The sequence below is a fragment of the Aedes albopictus genome, chromosome 1 (genome assembly GCF_035046485.1).
Source record: "Aedes albopictus strain Foshan chromosome 1, AalbF5, whole genome shotgun sequence".
NCBI lineage: Eukaryota > Metazoa > Arthropoda > Insecta > Diptera > Culicidae > Aedes > Aedes albopictus.
The window spans coordinates 234998944-235022194 of record NC_085136.1 but is presented as its reverse complement, the minus strand read 5'-3'; the positions used below and the strand labels follow the sequence as shown (position 1 = coordinate 235022194).

General features: G+C 41.6%; 1 long non-coding RNA gene across 1 annotated transcript; it reads right to left on the bottom strand.

The window, feature by feature from the left end:
• Positions 1-1396: 1396 nt before the first annotated feature.
• On the bottom strand, positions 1397-21159 carry LOC115266638 (uncharacterized). Its single transcript, XR_009996448.1, has 3 exons — positions 20770-21159; positions 20083-20706; positions 1397-4894 (listed from the first exon to the last, which is right to left on the bottom strand). It is a non-coding gene; the product is annotated as an uncharacterized LOC115266638 (long non-coding RNA).
• Between the last annotated feature and the right edge of the window lie 2092 nt (positions 21160-23251).

Genomic DNA, 23251 nt, shown 5'->3' with positions numbered 1-23251 from the left:
ATTGAACAGTAGTGCGAATTCAAGTGCCAATCAGTTTATATCACAGTGCAGATTTTTTACCGTGTACGGTAGACAAGAGAGACAACAATGATGGATCTCTCAGAAATTCCCGACCTGCTCAAACCCTTTTCGCATTGTTTATCATAAGGACGTAATCATAGTAATTGAGGTGTAGACCATGAAATCAGAGGCATTTTTAAACATATGAAATAGTAATAAATCAAAAAGATGATAATGGCCCGTTTACATATGTGATAATAATGCGTGACAATATTCTGTCGGACAATTTATTCCACGCTAGTATCGTTTACATTGCCGCTAAAAATTTAGCTGCTAAATCTGGGACAATAAATTGTCCGACTGTGTTGGTACCAAACTATCGTAATGTAAACACTTCCCTATCTGCCAATAAAATTGGCGTGATGGCATAATTAGCTGACAATTCGTCTAGCAGACCGTTTACATGATGCTAATTGTGTCGGACAATCTAATATCCTCATTATTGTCCACTAGTTTTAGCACCGAATTCAGAAGCTTCTGATTTTGTCATGCTAATTTTATTGTCTGCTAAAAAGTGTTTACATTGCGCTAAATTGACGCCAATACTGCTCGAAAATGAATTGTCGCGTAGAATTAGCAAATATGTAAACGGGCCATAAGTCAGAGTCAACTATCAACTAGCTGCTATTACGACCTTATGACTCTGAACGCAAGAAGCTTACGCTTTGCACGTTTTCTTTCATATCGCTCCATTCTCTCCGGTTCTCGCTCTCACTCAGCTTCTTCACGCTTGATTGATATAGCGTGGACAATCCTACTACGATGCACCACTATCAGTCTCGCTGCAAGCTTTGAATCAGCTGGTGGTTACGATTACCTCTTCGAGGGCCACTATAGGGCACTTTTGGCCTAGCAACATTGTACCTATTATTGTCCAGCAAATAATAATTGACGTTATCAGCAGAATTACCCATTTCGGAAGGCTACACATTCATCCGCGGTGCAGACTGTCTAGAGACCCGTCAGGCTTAAATATACGAGTATGAACCGGTGGTGAGAGATGGCGACGAATCCCATTCACGGTGGCGCATCAGCGGCAGATCAGCAAGAATTGAGCGGTTCGTATTCAAAACGCACAGTTGTGAATCAACTTAGTATAACATAAGTTCAAACATAAGCTCAAACACTTTTCAAGTATATTGTGCGTTTAGCACTAAATTGATTTCCGAAAAAACTTCATTGACTTCCGCTGCCTTTCCTATGCGTTAAACATTACGTCGGAAGTAGTGCGCTGTATAGAAAACCAGATTTACTGTACAGCGCACTACTTCCGACGTTACGTTTAATGCATAGGAAAGGCAGCGGAAGTCAATGAAGTTTTTTCGGAAATCAATTTAGTGCTAAACGCACAATAAATGATGCTCAACAGGGTTTGAGCGGTTTGTACAGTATGACCCAGAAAAAAATACGTTTCTTAATTCATAATCAGTACCGTTAAACGGGGTATTATTGATCAGCGAGGTAATATTTTTCATTGAATCAGTTTCTGATCACGAATGATATTATTCTGCTACTAAAAGACATAAAGGTAATGAAAATTGGGCTTATTGGCAATTGAATATGTAAATCGATATTTCTTAACTGTGTGGATCTTGCAATGAGATACATTCTAAAACATTCATGCTTGCCCTGAATACTGGGTACAATCTGTAGTTCTAAATCACTGTACATATGTAATGACCAAGGATGGGAACACTCACTTGCAAAGAGTTACACTCACTTGCTGTTTTCTCAGCTCAGAAGCGTACAATCAATAAACGAGGTATGGACGACTTTTGCCTCGTGTTTTTGTCTAAAAGTTTGCCGAATATAGTAGGGGTCGCACACGCATATTGAAGTCATGAGGGAGCGGCGAAGGCAACTCTCCACGAGGTGATTGTAAGTCGCTTTCACAGCGCTGTCACGACTTTGGTATTCGTGTGCGACCCCTACTTTATTCGGCAAACTTTTAGACAAAACCACAAGGCAAAAGTCATCCATACATCGTTTCTTTATTTGCATACTTCTGAGTTGAGAAAAAAGCACTCTTTGCAAGTGAGTGTTCCCATCCCTGGTAATGACTAAATATGGCATGCCTGAATTTAGTTTCACAAACGATTTTTTTTTATTTGAATCCCCAGGGCCGGATTAAGGGGGGCCATGGCCCCGGGCCCCCACATTTCAGGGGCCCCCACAAAATGTTACTTCAAATGGGAACTTAAAAAAAGTAGTGCTAGAAACATCTTGATTTAATTTTTATCACAAGTACTTCTACTCTCAAGATGTGTGTGAAATATTGTGCTTTAAATTAGAAAGAAGCAAATATCTGCCTTTCAATAAAATTTCAAACTTTTCCAGAAAGTGGTTAAGATTTTTAAGGTTTGAATTGATCACTTTTGTGAATTGCACAAGTTATTTATTTTATTTTATTTTATTTTATTGATGCACAAGGGGGTCCCCGAGCAGGAGAAAAAACTGAAGAATAACTAACTCAGGTATGGAAAATCGAATACCTACAACCTGAATGAGGTATTAAGTAGCCCTGCATAAGAGGTAAAATACCTAAAATAATAACTGGTGTGTATTCTGTGCACAACGCGAGAATAATGACATCAGGTATGGCAATACCTAAATAATAATCGAAGGCTTTTCCATACAAATAGCGATTTTTCCATAATTGAATAATACCTCAAACAGTCCTCAACACTAAACCAATAACTCGTTGAGGTATTTCATCAATACCTACAAAATACCAAAATACCGTCAAATGGGGTAACTTGCAACACTTTTCGACTTTGAAGCAATATCATTGAAAATCTAAACTTTTAAAACATCTTGTGAAGCGTCGTGTACGCTAATTACCCCGAGTAGAATACTACGCAGCACTTGGTTTACCAAAATACGTTGCCACCTCATCAGGAGGTGCGAAATACATGCTTGTTGCAAGTTTCCTCATCTGTGGGGTAACTTGCAACATAGGGCATGAAGCTAAGTTAGCCATCATTAAACAGCACTAACTTTCTAGTATTTAGGCGTATTCTAAATTTTTGATGTTATGCATGAAACATACCTACCATGAAAAGATGTACACTAACCAATTGACATATAATTTTTCATGAAAGGATTGATAGCTATTGCAAGCGAGAGTATATCGTTCAGCAACAGGTCTCACGTTCCTCAAACACAAAATATATATGATTCTCGTGACTTAATGACTCATTACAAAATGTCAACAATGATTATTGTCATTTCTTGAAAATGTAGAGTGAGTCATCTTTTTTTTTTTTTTTATTTTTTTTTTTATTTATTTATTTATTTCTTTGAATCCAACGGACATCATTTAGTCTAATTGAATTATTACTTATCACTAATTTACAATATTATCAATAATGAACAACTACAATAATAATACGCAAACAATAACAAACACAAGCTCATCAAATCAATCGTGTTAAGCAAGAGACGAAATGCAAATCAGTTTTTGAACAAGACGTTTTTTTTTTCGTTGTGGCTTCTACAGTGGTTCCCAATAGTTATTCCGGAACTCTCTGAACCGCAATCCAGAAGGCCAAGTTGACGGGAGCAGAGCTTTTCCTTTCAGGCGAACGTTGATTCCAATTTTGAACGAAATGAAGGGCATTGAAAGGGAATCCTTCCACGCTGGAACTAACTTTTTTACAAAGACGTCATCTGTACCCAAAGCATCGGTTGCCAGCTCAAGAATATCTCGTTCATGCACGCAGTTTTTAATTCCTGTTAGAAAAAGCCAGAAACGGTCGTTTGTACACCTCTGTTCCACAATGCAGCTCAGCCGAGTCGTAGCTTTTGTTCCGACTTGTGTATCAGGTACGGGTAACGACACAGGCGACGATTCGGCAGCATCGTTATTTGTAATCAATGAAGGCGAATCCACGTTCGGTTCAGCACGAGAGAATACAACGGCAGAATTCGCAAGTGACTGGTGTATTACAGCTATTTGTTGTTTTAATTCGGCGATATCATCATCGATACGCGTGATCTCTTTGTGCTTTGGTGCACTAGCTTCGCAATTAGCTTCCTTTAAAAGCATATGACGGTCATTGCGTTTCTTTACCATTAAATCGCTGCAAGAGTTGCACATCCACCAAAAGTTGTTAGACTCACGGTACTTTAGTAGATCTTCAGCACTCATTTTCACGCACGCTGCGTGAAAGACGTCACGGCAAAACCCCTCACAACCGATGCAGTTTGAACGTCGATCAATAGATTTCGAGCATTGTTTGCATACATGAATGTTGCCGCTTGCAGTACGTCCATCCATATTGAATACACACAGCAAAAAAAGTTGTTGAATATTACATCGAAATCGCTGCAACCAGGTCGTTACATCGATTGATTAATATTACACAGCCCGATGTACTCGACGGCTGTTGATGTAATAAACAGATCCGATGTAATTCTTGCAATGTAATTTATTCGACGTACACGGTGCGATGCAATCCTTGCAATGTACGTAAGGAAACGATGTAAACGCTTGAGAATTCTCCTGAATGGATGATTAAATTGAATTTCATCTTTTTTCGACGAAAAAATTTGTGTAGCTGAAAAACCACTAGGTTTTTAAGGATACACAAAATTTTAGTCGAAATAGGATCTAATACAATTTAATCAGCCATTCAAGAGGAAAATCAGGAAAAGTTTATTCTAGAGGGAAATTTTATTTCTATCGTAGGTTTTTTTTTATAAAATTTAATTTACTTATAACATTCTATAAGAATCATAATTATATAATATATAATTCAAATTGGTTCTGCGGGCGACCATTCTGACGGAAGCGGCGAATAAAGTACTGCTTGAAGACAGCGGCGTCGTCGATCTAAAATATATAAATATTCAATAATAATCATTAGCATTAATAATTGTTTGATTAAATTTGGGTTAAATAACTAATTTTGTCAGAATTTTGTAGAAATTAGTCAAAGCAAGAGTAAGTGATGTTTTCCTAGTGTAATATCGGTGCCTGTTTTGCTTGGAAATTAATCGTGCCAGTAAATAGCTGCTCAATATGCTTAAACATCTAATTAGGCAAGGAATCATAATACCCACACTTTTTGTGCCATTTCATTGCAGAGCTGGAGAATTTACCTTCTCACCATACAAAAATTTAGCTCTTTACTACAAATCTAGTACTTCACCGATTGGTCCTATTTTTCCAGGAGCTCTTCCCAGAGTACTTCGCTGATTCATCCAAGAATTCCAAGGTTCCTCTTTCCTCGGATATTTATGCAGGATTTTCTCCAGGAATTTCTGTAGGAGGACTTTGGGGAATCCTCAAGGAGTTCTTTCGGAAGTCCTGCCGGAGTTCCTAGGGAATTCCTCCAGGAGTGGCTCGGGAGTTCCTAGGGAATACCTCCAGGAACTCCACGGTAGTATTTCCAGGAGTTCCCGGTAGTTCATCCAGGGGTTTCTTGGTGTTTTCTCTGGGAGTTTCCCGGAAATTCCTTTAAGAGCTCCTCAGGAATTCGTCCAGGAATTACTCAAGGATTACTCCTGGAGTTCTAAGGCTATTCCTTTCCCAGGAATATCTGCAGGAGTTTATCTGGGAATTCCTGCAGGAGGACTTCGGAAAATCCTACAGGAGTTCTTCGGAAATTCCTGCAGGAGTTCCTCGAGAATTGCTACAGATGTTCTTCGGGGATTCTTTCAGAAGTTTCTTGTAAATTCTTGCAGGAGTTCGTCAAAAATTTCTCCAGGAGTGCTTCGGGAGTCCTTCCAACAGTTTTTCGGGAATTCCTCCAGGAGTACCTCGGGAGTTTCTTCATGTGTTCCTCGGGAACTTCTCCAGCAGTTTCACTGGAATTTCTTCAGGAACTCCTCGGGAATTCCTCCAGAAGTTCCTCGGGAATTCCTCAAGGAGTTTTTAGGGAATTCCTTCAGGAGTTCCTGGCAAATTTCTCGGGAGTTACTTTAGGATTTTCTCGGGAATTCGTGCAGTTGAAAATCGGAATTTTTGACACGCGAAAATCGATTTTTCTCTTAAACCGTGCGTCGGACGTACGTCGGACAAAGCGCGCTGGATGGAGGCCCGGATCCGCTGCCCAGCGCACTACGTCCGACGTTTGGTTTCACAATTGGATTTGGAGAAAACTCAATGGTCGCGTGTGGAGAAACTTCGGGTATCAACCGCGACGAAAATGTCAAGAGTTCCTCGAGAATATCTCCAGGAGTTCCTCCACATGTTTCTCGGGAGTTCCTCAAAAATTCCTCCATGAGCTCTTCGGAAATTCCTTCAGTAGCTCCGCGGAAATGCGTCCAGTTTTTCTTGGGAATTCCACGGCAGTATTCCTAGGAGCTCTCCGGCAATTCATCCAGGAGTTTCAAGGATATTCCTTCAGGAGTTCCCCATGAATTGGCTTCTTTAACGGTGTTGAGATAATTCGATATTCTGTATCTGCATGTCAAACTGAGCCGAAATCAAAATTTTCATGAATTTCGGAGCCCGGGAACCTATTTAAAAATCAATTTGAAGTTTGTATGGGAGCGATTTGTCGAATCACCCCTTGTCGCAGTTTGTACTGGGCGGAGCTGTCAAACAGTTACCCAGCTGTCAAAAGGTGATTTCAAAAAATTTCTTTGAAATTGATTTTAGGTACCAAAATAAGGTTCCAAAAATCTGAAAAAAAAATCATAGTGGCTCAGAAAAAGGTGCTCTTTCGTACAAAATCGAAAAATCAATATATTTTTCTTAATTTAAAAACCCAATTGTTGTTCCTTGGGAAGTCCTTCCGGAGGTACACTACAATTCCTTCAGGTGCTCCTCGGGAATACCTCCAGAAGTAGCTAGGAAATTCCTCCAGGAGTTCCTCGGGAATTCCTCAGGAATTTTTCCTTGAGTTGCTCTGGATTTTTTCCAAAAGTTCCTCGGGAATTCGCCCAGAACTGCCTCGGGATTTTCTCGGGGCTTGCTCCACGAGTTCTACTGGAGTTCCTCCAGGTGTCCCACGGAAATTCCTCCAAGAGATTCCCTAGAAACTTCTGGAGCAATGAATTACTGAGGAACTCCTCAAGCAATTCCCGCAGAACTTCTGGAACAATTCTCGAGGATCTCCTGGAGCAATTACCGAGGAACTCCTGTTGCAATTTCCGGGGAACTCCTGTAGCAATTCCGGAGGAAGTTCTACTCCTGAAGGATATTCCAAGGAACTCCTGATGATGTTTCCTAAGAACTCCTGGAGGAATTCTCGAGAAACTGCTGAAGAAATTCCCGAGGAACTCCTGCATAAATTTCCAAGAAATTCTTGGAGGAATTCCTGGAGGAATCCCCGAGGAGCTCCTGGAGCAATTCCCAAGGAACTCCAGGAGGAATTTCCGAGGGACTCCAAAGGCAATTCTCTAGGAACTTCTGGAGATATTCCTGAGGAACTGCTTGAGGAATTCCTGGTGGAATTCAGAGGATCTTCAGGAGGAACTCCTCGAGGAGTTCCTCGGTAATTCTTCCTGAAGTTCTCCGAAAATTCCTCAAGCAGTTCCTACAAGAGTTTCTCGGGAATTCCTACTGGAGTTCCTCGAGAATTCTTCCAAGAGTTACTCGGGAATCCCTCCAAGAGTTCCTTGGGCATTCTTCCAGTAGTTCCTCCTGAAGTTCTTCGGGAATTCCTCCAACAGCTCTTCTGGAATTCCTCCAAGAGTTCCTCGGGAATTTTTTCAGAAGTTCCTCGGAAATTCTACCAGAAGTTTCACAGGAATATATCCAGAACTTCCTCATGAATTGCTTCAGAAGTTCCTTGGAAATTCCTCCTGGAGTATTGCTGCAGGAGTTCTTCGGGAATTGCTCTAGGAGCTCCTCGGGGATTCCTCCTGAAGTTCTTCGGAAATTTCTTCAGGAGTTCCTTGGGAATTTCTTCAGAAGTTCCTCTGAAATTCCTCCAGGAGTTCCTCGGAAATTCCTCGAGGAGTTCCTCGGTAATTCTTCCTGAAGTTCTCCGAAAATTCCTCAAGGAGTTCCTACAAGAGTTTCTCGGGAATTCCTACTGGAGTTTCTCGGGAATTATTCCAAGAGTTCCTCAGGAATCCTTCCAAGAGTTCCTTGGGCATTCTTCCAGGAGTTCCTCCTGAAGTTCTTCGGGAATACCTCCAAGATTTCTTCTGGAATTCCTCCAAGAGTTCCTCGGGAATTTCTTCAGAAGTTCCTCGAAATTTCAACCAGAAGTTCCTCAGGAGTTTATTCGGAAGTTCCTCATGAATTGCTTTAGAAGTCCCTTGGAAATCCCTCCTGGAGTTCCTCTGAATTGCTGCTGGAGTTCTTCGGGAATTACTCCAAGAGCTCCTCGGGGATTTCTCCTGAAGTTCCTCGGAAATTTCTTCAGGAGTTCCTTGGGAATTTCTTCAGAAGTGGATTTCATCAGGGGTTCCTAGGATTTTTTCATCAAGAGTTCCTCTGAACTACTCCAGAAATTCCTCGGAAATTCCTCCAGGAGTTCCTCGGGAATTCCTCCAGGAGTTCCTCGGGAATTCCTTCTGAAGTTCATCTGAATTCCTCCAGGAGTTCCCCGGGAATTCCTCAAGCAGTTCCTCAGGAATATCTCCAGAAGTTGCTAGAGAGGAGTCCCTCGGAAATTCTCCAGGAGCTCTCCAGAAAGATTTGCAGGAGTTCTTTGGGAATTTCCGAGGAATTCCTGGAGTACTTCAGAGGAACTGTTGGTGGAAAAATCCTAGGAACTTCTGGATAAATCTTCGAGGAAATTATTGACAAATTCCTGAGAAACTCCCGGAGAAATTTTCGAGGATCTTCTGGAGATATTCCCAAAGAACTCCTGCTAATATTTCTGGAGAGCTCCTGGAGAATTTCCGAGGAATCCCCGAGGAGCTCCTGGAGCAATTCCTGAGAAACTCCTGAAGCAATTTCCGACGAACTCCTGGAAGAATTCCCGACGAACTCTTTGAGGAATTCCCGAGAAACTCCTAGAGGAATTTCAGAGGAACTTCTGAAGAAATTCCCAAGAAACTCCTGAAGAAATTTCCGAAGAACTTCAGGAGGAATCCGCGATCAGCTCCTGGAGCAATTCCTGAAGAACTCCTGCAGCGATTCATAGGAAGTCCAGGAGGAATTTCCAAGGGACTTCTGAATCAATTTCCGAGAAACTTCTGGAGATATTCCTGAGGAACTGCTGGAGGAATTGCTGAGGAACTTCTGGTTGAATTTCCGAGGAACTATTGAAGCAATTTCCGAGCAACTCTTGAAGGAATTTCAGAAGAGCTCTAGGAGAAATTCCCGAGGAACTCCTGGAAGAATGCCCAAGGAACTCCTGAAGGGATTCCCGAGGAACTCTTGGAAGAATTCCTGAGGAACTCCAGTAGGAATTCCCGAGAAACTCTTGTAGGAACTCCTTGAGGAATTCTCGGAGAACTTCAGGAAGAATTACCGAGGAACTCCTCGAGGAATTTCCGAGGAACTCCTGGAGGAATTTTCGAGGATCTCCTGGGGGGAATACCAGAGGAACTCTTGATGAAAAATTCCTAGGAACTCCTGGATGAATCCTCGAGGAAATTCTTGAGTAATTTCTGAGAAGCTCCCGGAGAAATTTTCAAGGAACTCCAGGAGGAATTAACGAGGAACTTCTGGAGATATTCCCGAAGAACTGCTGCAGATATTTCTGGGGAGCTCCTGGAGAATTTCCGACGAATCCCTAGAGGAATTCTCGAGGAGCTTCTGCAGCAATTTCTGAGGAACTCCTGAAGCAATTCCCGAGGAACTCCTATAGAGGAATTTCAGAGGAATTCTGGGAGCAACTTGGAACTGATGGAAGCATTTCTGAGGAACTCCTGGAGGAATTCAGAGGAACACCAGGAGAAATTTCCGAGAAATTCCAAAAGGAATTCCTAGAGGAATTTCAGAGAAACTCTGGGTGCAACTTGGAACTGATGAAATTCCCGAGGAACTCCAGGAGGAATTTCCGAGGGACTCCAAAGGCAATTCTCTAGAACTTCTGGAGATATTCCTGAGGAACTGCTTGGGGAATTCCTGGTGGAATTCAGAGGATCTTCAGGAGGAACTCCTGGAGGAATTTCCAAGGAATTCCTGGAGTAGCTCAGGAGCTCCTCGGGAATTCCTCCTTCCTTTTGGAATTCCTCGGAAATTTCTCCTGGTGTTCCTCTGGGAGTCTGTCTTGGTTCGTCGTTGCATCGCGTCGTCGTTCTGTGTGTGTGCTTTTAGAGGAAAAAACTAGTTTTCGTGCGAGTCCGTCGAGTGATGCCAGCAGCGGATGACATTTCAGTCAGGCTTGGTTCGTCGTTGCATCGCGTCGTCGTTCTGTGTGTGCTTTTAGAGGAAAAAACTAGTTTTCGTGCGAGTCCGTCGTGTGATGCCAGCAGCGGATGACATTTCAATCTGTCTTGGTTCGTCGTTGCATCGCGCCGTCGTCCTGCGTGCGTGCTCGTCTTCGTACGGGGCGGTTAAGTGTGTTTTTGGAGGCAAAGTGGAAGTGCCGCTTTTTTCATTCGGATCGGCCGCGTCGTCGTCGATAATTTGAATGTGCACATCGTCGTACCCGTGTGTTGTTGTAGCGGTTCAGTGTGATTTCGAGGCCAATTTGTGGAAGATGCTGCAGCACATACGCACTGGATACTTCGAAGGATGTTTATTGGTGAGCTCGTTCCATTTTATCACAATAATTAATGCTATAGGATGTATAAAATTCTGCACTGGGTTTTGTGTATTTATCTAACAAATATTGAAAAGTTTGTCACGTCATGTGTCGGCGCTAGTTCCAAAGCACATTCAGTTGGTAATAAATATTTTTCTTTCATTTTTTGCATGTACACAAAAATTTGAATGGTTCGTCATCTTCGGTGTCGACATTTGTAATATTTTAGCCCAAATGAATAAATGTTTTGACTCAAATAAACGTTGCATGAATTTCTGGAAAAAAGAGAGGGTCGGTAAAAGATAGACGGCGAACCATGCGGTAAGATCTTTCTGATTTATTTATCCCGTGTAATTTTGTTAATACTTGTGAATCGATCGCGTTCAGCATTGTCTCGCGCGGAAACGCAAACTACAGATGCGTCGGTGTTTAGCATTGTGTTCTCCTTAGTTGCGAATGAACAACTTATGTAGGGTGAGTTTTGAGGCACAATAGATCGCGTTCGTCGTTCAAGGTTTAGAAGGGTATTTCTTCGCGAGCGCATTATTAATCGCGAATCAAAACATTACATTCGTTTACCACGTCGAAATCCTAAACACATCTCCATTTCCCCTGTCCAAACTCCCAGTGATTTCTCGTAGTAACGCAGAGAATTCCTCGGTTATTGGCCTAAGCGAGAATCACGTCATCATTTCCTTCCCTATCCTCAATTGACCTGCATTCGGACGCGGCCGGCGCTGGTATTGCTTATTGAAAAGTATTGGGATTACAGCATTTACACAATGAAGAGAAAGCTAATCCCAAGCGCCATCTGTTGGTTCTTTGTGTAAATGCAGTTGTCCTTGCAATAACAGAGGAGCAACCGCGGGCGGTCAATCATGCTCATCATGCTCATGCTCATGCTCAATTTCTCCTGGTGTTCCTCTGGATTCCTCCAGGAGTTCCTCAGAAATGCTTCCATCAGTTCCAAGTTGCTCCCAGAATTCCTCTGAAATTCCTCTATAGGAGTTCCTCGGGAATTGCTTCAGGAGTTCCTCAGAAATTGCTGCAGAAGCTCCTCGAGAATTCCTCTAGGGATTCGTCGGAAATTCTCCAGGAGCTCCCCAGAAATATCTGCAGCAGTTCTTCGGGAATATCTCCAGAAGTTCCTCGTTAATTCCTCCTGGAGTTCCTTGAAAATTTCTCCGGGAGCTTCTCAGAAATTACTCAAGAATTTCCTCGAGGATTCATCCAGGAGTTCCTAGGAATTTTTCATCAAAATTTCCTCTGGTATTCCCCCATGTATCCCCCCCAGGAGATCCTCGGAAATTCCTCCTGGAGTTCCTCGGAAATTCCTCGAGAAGTTCCTCGGTAATTCTTCCTGAAGTTCTACGAGAATTCCTCAAGGAGTTCCTAAAGGGTGATACGGTCAAAATTTGGTCACACAATTTGTTTCATAACTTGAGACTGCGTACACCAAAACAGCTGATTTTTGGACCAGTAATGGTACATTATATGTAGCTTATACCATAAAATTTTCATCAAAATCGGTTTAGTATTTGCGGAGATATTGTGAATCCTGAAAACTGCAATTTTAAAATTTTGTACAAAGAGGATTAAAAAATAAGAACACATTTTTACTCTTTTATTTATAGAGCCAGAAATACTAAACCAATTTCAATGAAAATTTTTCTATATGTAAAGTATACATATCAAAATGTTGTGTAAAAATTTCATTCAATTTGATCCAGCCGTTACAAAGTTATATTTGTTTAGGTGGTCAAATTTTGTCTAATTTTGTCAAGTCAAGTCAAATTTTGGTCACACAATTTTTTTCATAACTTTAGATTTCGTACACCAAAACAGCTGATTTTTGGATCAGTAATGGTACATTATATGTAGCTTGTACCATAAAATTTTCATCGAAATCGGTCTAGTATTTGCGGAGATATTGTTGAAACCTGAGATCTGCAATTTTAAAATTTTGTGCAAAGAGGATTCACACATTTTTACTGTTTTATTTATAGAGCCAGAGATACTTAACCGATTTCAATGAAAAATTTTCTGTATGTGAAGTATGCATATCAAAATGATGTGTAAAAATTTCATTCAATTTGATCCAGCCGTTACAAAGTTATATCTGCTTAAGTGGTACCTGGTCTGTTTTTTCATATTCAAACTGCTACAACTTTGGAAGTATTCATACAAAATGGAAGTATTCATACAAATTTTACTAAGAACATATTTTCATAATAGTACTATACTGTAAAATTTTGATAAAAATCGGAGCAGTATTGGTAGTTCTATAATCAAAATTGTGCTTTACTGACCTTAAATTTCCGAAAATTTACTATGGAGCGCCTTTGTACAAAATTTTAAAAAGGTAGGTCGATGGTTTTATCTATATATCAACCAATACTCAATCGATTTTGATGAAAATTTTATGGTATAAGCTACATATAATGTAGCATTACTGGTCCAAAAATCAGCTGTTTTGGTGTACGCAGTCTAAAGTTATGAAAAAAATTGTGTGACCAAATTTTGACTGTATCACCCTTTACAAGAGTTTCTCGGGAATTCCTACTGGAGTTCCTCATGAATTCTTCCAAGAGTTCCTCGGGAATCCCTTCAGGAGTTCCTTGGGCATTCTTCCAGGAGTTCCTCGGGAATTCCTCCAAGAGCTCTTCTGAAATTCCTCCAAGAGTTCCTTGGGAGTTGCTCCAGGAGCTGATCGGGGATTCCTCCTGAAGTTCTTCGGAAATTTCTTCAGGAGTTTCTTGGGAATTTCTTCAGAAGTTCCTCTGAAATTCCTCTAGGAGTTTCTCGGGAATTCCTCAAAGAGTTCGTCGGGAATTCTTCCAGGAGTTCCTCGGGAATTGCTTCAGGAGTTTCTCAGGAATTGCTCTAGAAGCTCCTCGGGGATTCCTCTAGGGATTCCTCGGAAATTCTCCAGGAGCTCTCCAGAAATATTTGCAGGAGTTCTTTTTTAATATCTCCAGAAGATCCACGAAAATTTCTCCGGGAGTTCCTCAGGAATTTGTCAATAATTTCCTCGAAGATTTATCCAGAAGTTCCTAGGATTTTTTCACTAACAGTTCCTCTGAAGTACTCCAGGAATTCCTCGGAAATTCCCTAAGAACTCCTGCAAATCTTTCTGGAGAGCTCCTGGAGAATTTCCGAGGGACTCCTCTCTAGCAACTTCTGGAGATATTCCTGAGGAACTGCTTGAGGAATTCCTGGGAAACTCCTGGAGGAATTCAGATAAACTTCAGGAGGAATTCTCGAGGAACTCCTGGAGGAATTCCCGAGGAACTCCTGGAGGAATTTCCGAGGAATTTCTGGAGTAGTTCAGAGGAACTCTTGATGAAAAAATCCTAGGAACTCCTGGAGAAATCTTCGAGGAAATTCTTGAGGAGCTCCCGGAGAAATTTTTAAGGAACTCCTGATGAAATCCACTTCTGAAGAAATTCCCAAGGAACTCCTGAAGAAATTTCCGAGGAACTTCAGGAGAAATTCCCGAGGAGCTCCTGGAGTAATTCCCGAAGAACTCCTGCAGCAATTCAGAGGAACTCCAGGAGGAATTTCCAAGGGACTTCTGAAGCAATTCATGAGGAACTTCCGGACAAATTCCTGAGGAACTTCTGGTTGAAATTCCGAAGAACTTCTGAAGAAATTCCCGAGGAACTCTTGGAGGAATTCCAGAAGAAATCTTGGAGGTATTCCCGAAGAACTTCAGGAGGAACTCCTGGAAGAATGCCCAAGGAACTCTTGAAAGGATTCCTGAGGAACTCTTGGAAGAATTCCCGAGGAACTCCAGTAGGAATTCCCGAGAAACTCTTGTAGGAACTCCTTGAGGAATTTTCGGATAACTTCAGGAAGAATTACCGAGGAACTCCTCGAGGAATTTCCGTGGAACTCCTAGAGGAATTTCCGAGGAACTCCTGGAAGAATTCTCGACGAACTCTTTGAGGAATTCCCGAGAAACTCCTAGAGGAATTTCAGAGGAACTTCTGAAGAAATTCCCAAGGAACTCCTGAAGAAATTTCCGAAGAACTTCAGGAGGAATCAACGAGGAGCTCCTAAAGCAATTCCCGAAGAACTCCTGCAGCAATTCAGAGGAATTCCAGGAGGAATTTCCAAGGGACTTCTGAAGCAATTCATGAGGAAGTTCTGGATATATTCCTGAGAAATTTCTGGTTGAATTTTCGAGGAACTTCTGAGGAAATTCCCGAGGAACTCTTGGAGGAATTCCAGAAGAGCTGTTGGAGGAATTCCCGAAGAACTTCAGGAGGAACTACTGGAAGAAAGCCCAAGGAACTCTTGGAGGGATTCCTGAGTAACTCTTGGAAGAATTCTCGAGGAACTCCAGTAGGAATTCCCGAGAAACTCTTGTAGGAACTGCTTGAGGAATTTTCGGAGAACTTCAGGAAGAATTACCGAGGAACTCCTCGAGGAATTTCCGAGGAACTCCTGGAAGAGTACCAGAGGAACTCCGGAGGAATACCAGAGGAACTCTTGATGAAAAATTCCCAGGAATCCTCGAGGAGCTTCTGGAGCAATTCCTGAGGAACTCCTGAAACAATTCCCGAGGAATTCCTATAGAGGAATTTCAGAGAAACTCTGGCTGCAACTTGGAACTGATGGAATTCTCGAGGAATACCTGGAGGAATTTCCGAGAAGCTCCTGGAGGAATTTTAGAGAAAATCTTGATGAAAAATTCCTAGGAACACTTGAATGAATGCTCGAGGAAATTCTTGAGAAATTCCTGAAGAGCTCCCGGATAAATTTTCAAGGAACTCCAGAAGGAATTCACGAGGAGCTTCTGGTAAAAATTCCCGAGGAACTCCAGGAGGAATCCCAAGAAGACCCCAGCAAGCACATGGACAAGATATGGACACCAGAATTCAAATGGAGTTTCTTCAAAATTTAGAAAATGATAATATGAATACTTTTTACCTTAAAAGAGCCCCACCTGACTCCTAATTCATTTGATCTGAGATCGTAAAAATAATGAATTGTAATATGTATTATCGAATCGCCAGTCCCGAGGCCAGCCCCTTCCGCCTGGTTTTCTACCAGTTTCCCTTCCCAAAAATATCCACTGCTCTCACTATTATGAGATGAACCAGCCTAGGGCTGAAAATCTAAAAAATAAAGACAAAAAAAACTCTAGGAGGAATTTCCGAAGAACTCCTGCAGCAATTCCCGAGGAACTCCAGGAGAAATTTCCGAGGAATTCTCGTGGAATTCCAGGAACAACTTCCAAAGGAATTTCCGAGGAACTCCTGGAGATATTTCTGAAGAGTTCCCGAGGAACTCCTAGAGTATTTCGCGTGGAACTCCTTAGAATAATACCCGAGGAACTAGTGGAGGGAATATCAGAGTAACTCCTGGAGAAATATCCGAGGAACTCGTGGAGCAATTCCCGAGGAGCTCCTGAGGAAATTCTCAAAGTACTCATGGATGAATACCCGGAGAATTCTTGAAGGAATTTCCGAGGAACTTCTAGAGAAATTCCCGAGAAACTCCTGGATTTATTTCCGAGAAACTCCTGCAGCAATTCTCGAGGAACTCCAGGAGTAATTTCCGAGGAACTTCGGGAGATATTTTCGAAGAACTCCTGGAGATATTTTTGGGGAACTCCTGGATGAATCCTCGAGGAAATTCTTGAGAAATTCCTGACGATCTTCCGTAGAAATTTCCAAATAACTCCTGGACTAACTCCTGAAGGTTTTCTCTAGGGACTCCTCGAGCCATTCCCGAGGATCTCCTGTAGCAATTGAGGACGAAACTCTTGGAGCTATTCCCGAAATATCCAGAAGTGATGCCCGAAGAAATCCTGGAAAATTCTCGAGGAGTTCCCAAGGCACTCTAGGAGGAATTACCGAGGAACTCGAAGAATAATTTATGAGGAACTCCTGCAGCAATTTTCGAGGAACTTCCAAAAGAATTTCCGAGGAACTCCTGGAGATGTTTCTGAAGCACTCATGGAAGAGTTCCCGAGGAACTCCAAGAGTATTTCGCGTGGAACTCCTTAGAATTATACCCGAGTAACTAGTGGAGGAATATCCGAGTAACTCCTGGAGATATATCTGGGAAAGTCCTGGAGAAATTCCCGAGGAACTCCTAGAGATATTTCCGAGAAACTCCTGCAGCAATTCTCGAGGAACTCCAGGAGCAATTTCCGAAAAACTTCAGCACAAATTTCCGAGGAATTCCCACGGTACCCCTGGAGATATGTCCAAGGAACTTCTGGAGGTAGTTCTGAGAAAATCGTGAAGAACTTCTGGAGAAACTTCTGGAGGAATTCGTGAGGGACTCCTCAGGGTAATTCCCGAGAAACTAATGGAGGCATATCCGAGGAACTCCTAAAGATATTTTCGGGAAACTCCTGAAGGAATTTCCGAGGCATTCCTGGAGGAATCTCCGAGGAGTTCCTGGAGAACTCATAGATGAATACTCGGAGAACTCCTGAAGGAATTTCCAAGAAACTCTCGAAAGAATTTCCGAAGAACTTCTTGAGGAATTCCCGAGGAACTCCTGGAGGAATTCCCGAAGAACTCATGGATTAATACCCAAAGAACTCCTGAAGAAATACCAGAAGAACTCATAAAGGATTTTGCGAGGAACTCCTTAGAGTAATTTCTGACTATGTTTTGGAGGAATTCCCGAGCAATTTCTGGAGGAATTTTTCGAGGAACTCCTGGAGGAATAATATCGAAGATATTTCTGAGGAACTCCTGGATAAATCCTCTAGGAAATTCCTGAGGATCTTCCGGAGAAATTTGCAAGGAATACCTGAAGACATTTCCGAGGAACTCCAGGAGGAATTCCCAAGGACCATCTGGAGATATTCCCGAAGAATTCCTGGATATATTTCCAAGGAACTCGTTGAGGAATACCCGAGGAACTTCTGAAGGAATTCGCGAGGAAATCCTTGGAATAATTCCCGAGGAATTACCCAAGTAACCAAAAGTTCAGATAAAAGGGTATTTTATAAGCTAAGCAGCTTGTTCGAGGTCGCTCATTAGCCTTCTAAGCAGCTTCATTTTTAAGTAATTTTGGAACTTGAAAGTTCACATAAGCACGCTGGATAGCCTTCTAAGCAGCTTCTGACAGAACTTTGTCAAAATTCATGCAGAAACAAAAATGTGTTTTTCAGGATCACACCCTGTTGGTGGGGGTGTGATTCACGTCTGGAAATTGCTACTGATAATTATAATTTCACATATGTCGCTGCTATGTAGATTTGAACTGGATTCTCCTGCGTGATAGCCTGCCGACTTACCGCTGCGCTGCTGAAGACACTTGACAAAGTCAAGCTAACTTCACTACTGTACAAATGTGCAAAACTAGCTGCCGACAGAAAATCGATTCAAGTCAGACTTTAGCTGCTTTTCACTCAATCGCAGCTGTAGTACTGTGGTAGAGCGTAGGGCTCTCACGCAGCGACTGTCGGTTCGAATCCGATGGGCGGCAATTTTTTTTTTTTGCTCAAGCCTTTTTGATTTTTTGATTTGATAAATTCATATTTGTCTTTTATTCGTGTACGCTTAAACAGTTGTTTTCTGTAAAAGTAATAAATTTAATCTTCATTGACACACAATGCTACTGAACTGAACTTCTATGAACTTGAAAGTTCCGACAAAGTTCCGACATAGCATCTTAAGCAGCTTTAAAGTTCCGTGAAGTTCAGATAAAGTTCCGAATGGAACTGTCTGGCTGCTTAAGAGGCTAACAATTAGCCTTGCCGGAACTTGTGACCGAAGTTCCAGCAAGGCTCATCGTTAGCCTCTTAAGCAGCCAGAAAGTTCCGATTGGAACTTTATCTGAACTTCGCGGAACTTGAAAGTGCATTTTGTCATGGGAAGCGGAACTTTTGGTTACTTGGGTAGTGGAGGAATATCCGAGGAACTCCTGGAGATATTTCCGGGAAACTTCTGGAGGAATTCTCTAGGTACTTCTGGAGAAATTCGTGATAAACTTTTGGAGAAATTTCAGATAATCTTCTGGGGAAACTCCAGGAGGAGTCCCCGAGGAGCCCCTGGAGGAATTCCCGAAAAACTCATGGATGAATAACCCCGGAGAACTCCTGGAGGAATTAGCGAGAAATTCCTTAGAGTAATTCCCGACTAACATTTGGAGAAAATCCCAAGGAACTCCTGGAGGAATTCCAGAAGAGCTCTTGGAGGAATTTCCGAGGAACTCCTGGAGATATTTTTAGAGAACTCCTGGATAAATCTCGAGGAAATTCTTGAGATATTCCTGATGATCTTCCGGAGGAATTTCCGAGGAACTCCTGGAGGTATTCCCGAGGGACTCCTGGAGCAATTCTTGAGAAACTCCTGTAGCAATTCCGGAGAAACTTCTGGAAAATCCTGGAGAGATGCCCGAAGAACTCCTGGAAAAATTCCGGAGGAGCTCCTGGAGGAATTCCCGAGGAACTCTAGGAAAAATTTCCGAGGAAATCCAAGAGGAATGCTTGTGCAACTACTGGATATATTTTTCCTGGAAAAATCCCCGAGGAACTTTTGGAGCAATTTCTAAGAAATTCCCGAAGAATTCCCAATAAACTCCAGAAGTAATCCCGGGGAGCTCCTTGAGGAATTCCCGAAGAAATCCTCGAAAAATCCCGAGGAATTCCTGGAGGAATTCCCGAGTCATTCCAGGTGGAATTTCCGAGGAATTTCAGGAGCAATTTCCGAAAATCTCCTGCAGTAATTTCCGAAGAACATCAGGAAAAAAAATCCGATAAATTCCCGTGGAATTTCAGGAGCAACTCCCAAGAATCTCCCAAAGGAATTTCCGACGAACTCCTGGAGATATTTCAGGGAAACTCCTGGAGGAATTCTCTATAAACTTCTGGAGAAATTCCCGATAAACTCCTGGAGGATTTTCAGAGAAACTTCTGGAGGAGTTCCCGAGGAACTCCAGGAGGAATCCCCGAGCAGCTTGCCGAGCAGCTCCTGGAGGAATTCCCGAGAAACTCATGGATGAACACCCGGAGAATTTCTGAAGGAGTACTCTAGCAGGAATATTTGAGTAACTACTGGAAATATTCCGAAGAAATTTTGGAGGAATTTCCGAAGAACTCCTGCAGCAATTCCCGAGGAGCTTCAGGAGAAATTATCGAGGAACTGCTGAAGGAATTTCCGAGGAACTTCTGGAGATATTTCACATTTTTTTCAGAGATTCCTTCAAAAAATACTCAAGGATTTTCTTTAGAAACTTCTCCATGGATTCCTCCACAGATTTCTTCAGGAATTACTCCGAGATATTTTTCATTGATTCTGCTTGAAGGAATCTCCAAAAGCAATCCTCTGGGAAGAAACTTGGCCACAATCATGACATTGCAAAAATAAATACTACCTACATTGTCTGGTGTCTTGAATCCCAATTTAAACCCCACATTCGCTAAAAATAGTAAGCATTCACCGATTACCTGCATATGACCTCCGAGTTTTTACCAACATCCTCTTTCTCGGAGAAGGACAGCTCGATGCGACGCGGTGCCGACATGTACGGATTGATGAGACCGTGGGCAGGGTAAGTACGACGACGCAGGCATAGCGCCCGGTTGACCTGAATATGGTCCACGACAAGTCAGCCCACATCGTGTCACGTTAGTCGGCATTGGGCGTTTTTCAACAGCGGCAGCAGGAACTCTGCCGACGGACTTGTACTAGTGCATGGGCTGGGCGCAACGGCCGACACTGCCATTGAAGCGGCGGAATGGAATGCATTCCTTTTCGCAGACGTTCTTCAGGAACTTTTGGAAACGGCGCAGTGGCATACCTACGCTTGATGGCTAGCGCAGTTTCGCTGATGTTCTTGAAATGCACCGGTGGTTCGAACCGCGAGCCTTGCAGGACTTGGTGGGACTATCTGGTTCGTTGGCTAAGGAACCAACTTGAATTGTTACCCTCACAAGATGACTTGTCCCAATAATGACGGTCTTCACGCCGCGGGGGATCCTTTTTCTGCCCCAGTTCCACCAACAGCGACTAGACCCATGGCGATTTTCAAAGAGGTGCACATCGGAGAAGTTTCGAAAGCCGTTCTGTACCTATATTTAAAAGAAAAATACGCATATTAAATAGAGCTAAATTAGTTTATAAACAATATTTACCTATTTTACAGGAATAATATTAAAAGATAACTAAATAATCAAAGAAATAATCACTGGAAAAAAATACTGTTTGTCCGAGAACCGAGCAAAACAAAAATGGCAGCTTGCTTCGCTTGCGGATCGATCACAACAACTAGTACAGTGTTGCGAGATGTGATATCACATCGTAAGGGGATGCGATATGGCATCGATTTTGTGTAATTGTACACAAGTTCGTCGTAACCACTTGGTTGCAGCTGTTGCTGTGTAATATTCACATTGTTTTGATGTGAATATTACACATATTCGATGCTAATAAAAGTTTATACATTATTTCCGTGTAATTTCAAGACAGATGTGATTAACCATCGAATCGATGTGATTATACATCTTAAAACACTGTTACATCTTAATTTTTACATATTTTTAGCAATTACATCGGGGCATGTTACAATAATTTTTGCTGTGCAGCGTCGTCGGTGGTACGGCAGACAAATAATTAATTGCAATTTTTGATCCAACGCGGGGAACAACGCACATAAATTGAACGGTAACACGATAATGGTGTTGTTGAACGGCTCAAACCAGGCTTCGAATGATTTTTCAGCACTTTTGCGCACAGTTACTCCAACATTTAATCGCAGCGATGAGACAAACGACTTAATGAGATCTCAATACACACACACATCTTCAAGTAGTTTTCAGTTTGAAGTGGTGTTTGGCAATTTCAGCTAAATTAACATGATTAAAACACACCTATTCTACTTTGTAAATATCAAACTCGCTAATTTGGGTATTAAATTGAAATAATTTACTCCATCTAGATTCAGAATTGATGTTGGTGATTGCTTTACAGCGTTCATGAACAAAAATTGAACTTTTGACATGATGAAACATGAATAAAACTTCAAAATGTGGTATTTCCTAACAATGTTTGAAGGTCACGTGCAAAAAAAAAAATGTAAAAATTGAATTGTCATTTGAAAATGAACGCGTTACGTAATCAATGAATGATCCATTTCGGTTATTTCTGTCAAATATATCGTGAAATGAAGATAAATAATAGAAGGTTTCGTCAAATTCAACTGTTGCAAGTTACCCCATAGCGGTTGTCGAATATAATAATGATTGTTTGCATTACTTAGTCGATAAGTTTATCAAACTCTTATCGTTTAGCTAAGCTTACTATTAGGTACCCTAACTGCAAGCAAGGTCATCAGACTTATCTCACTTACCATAAGGGATAGGTCAAGCACGATTTTCATACTTGTTTTTATGGCATAAAATGATCAATCCGTTTTAACAGTGTAGCTAAACCATAAACAAAGAAACAAAGCTAATTTTTATACTAAATCGATCTTTGATACACATAATCTCTATAACCGAAATAGTAGAGCATACTAGTTTTCATTATTATTAGAAAATGCTTCACATTTAGTGTATGTCATCGTGTTGCAAGTTACACCGCTGTTGCAAGTAACCCCGTTTGACGGTAAGTTATTTTCAATACCTGGATAACCGACCAATACCTTGTCTTGGTATGATACTTGACTTTGGTATGCTCCAGTTATGTGGCAGTTATTCATTCCTGCTCGGGTCATGGGGCCAAGTCTCCAATGCAAGTCCAAGGACTCACATCGTCCATAATACACCGTGGAATTTGGGAGTAGGCATTGCAACCTCTTTAGCTATGCGGCTTTTAAGTTTTGCGTGGCCTTAAGGATGAGGAAAGGTGGGAGATTGATTTTGCGTGTTGAGCTGTGAAAGAATGTGTTGTTAATTCAATGGTCAACGTTATTTACCTTTGCGTATTCTCACAAAAATGAACAAGTTTGACGATATGGTGCTTGATTTTCAGTGAACCGTTTATGCTAGTTCTTCTTGTTCTTGTGTCTTCAAAGCTAGGGTGTTTGGTTAATAATGTCAAAAAATAGAAGGACATATTGTGTATCAACTTCCTTCCTGCAAATAGAAATCAAATATATCAAAAACAACAAAAAAAGGGCCGTAACGCTTCTTGATTTGATCACGAAAAGTATCGGTTCTTGTTGGCACCACGAGTGTGCATCTTTCTCTGTAGAGCTGGGGTTCCCAACCTTTTTGACGTGGCGGCCCCCTTTAAAAATTGTCTAAACATCTGCGGCCGAATGAATTTTTTTAGAAAAAAATATGAATTAAATGAACGAAACCTAATTTATTGGGTACAGTGATCTAGCCAGAAATTTACTATGGGAGGGATTTTCGACGATCAATAATACGTTTTTTATTCGACACTCACACTTCGTAAACAATAATGTACATTCAGTTTCAGTCGTAACTGAAAAATAGCGGCGCAGCCGAAATTTTTTTCTTCTGAAGGCGTTTTATACTGAAAATTTGTTCCTCAAATTGTGGCTTTTGGGGGGTGGCGGTATACAAAATTAAAAATTAGTATAATTTGCACAACATAGAAAAAATAAAACAATTGTTTTGGTAACATCGCGGCCCCCCTGGACTGGCTTCA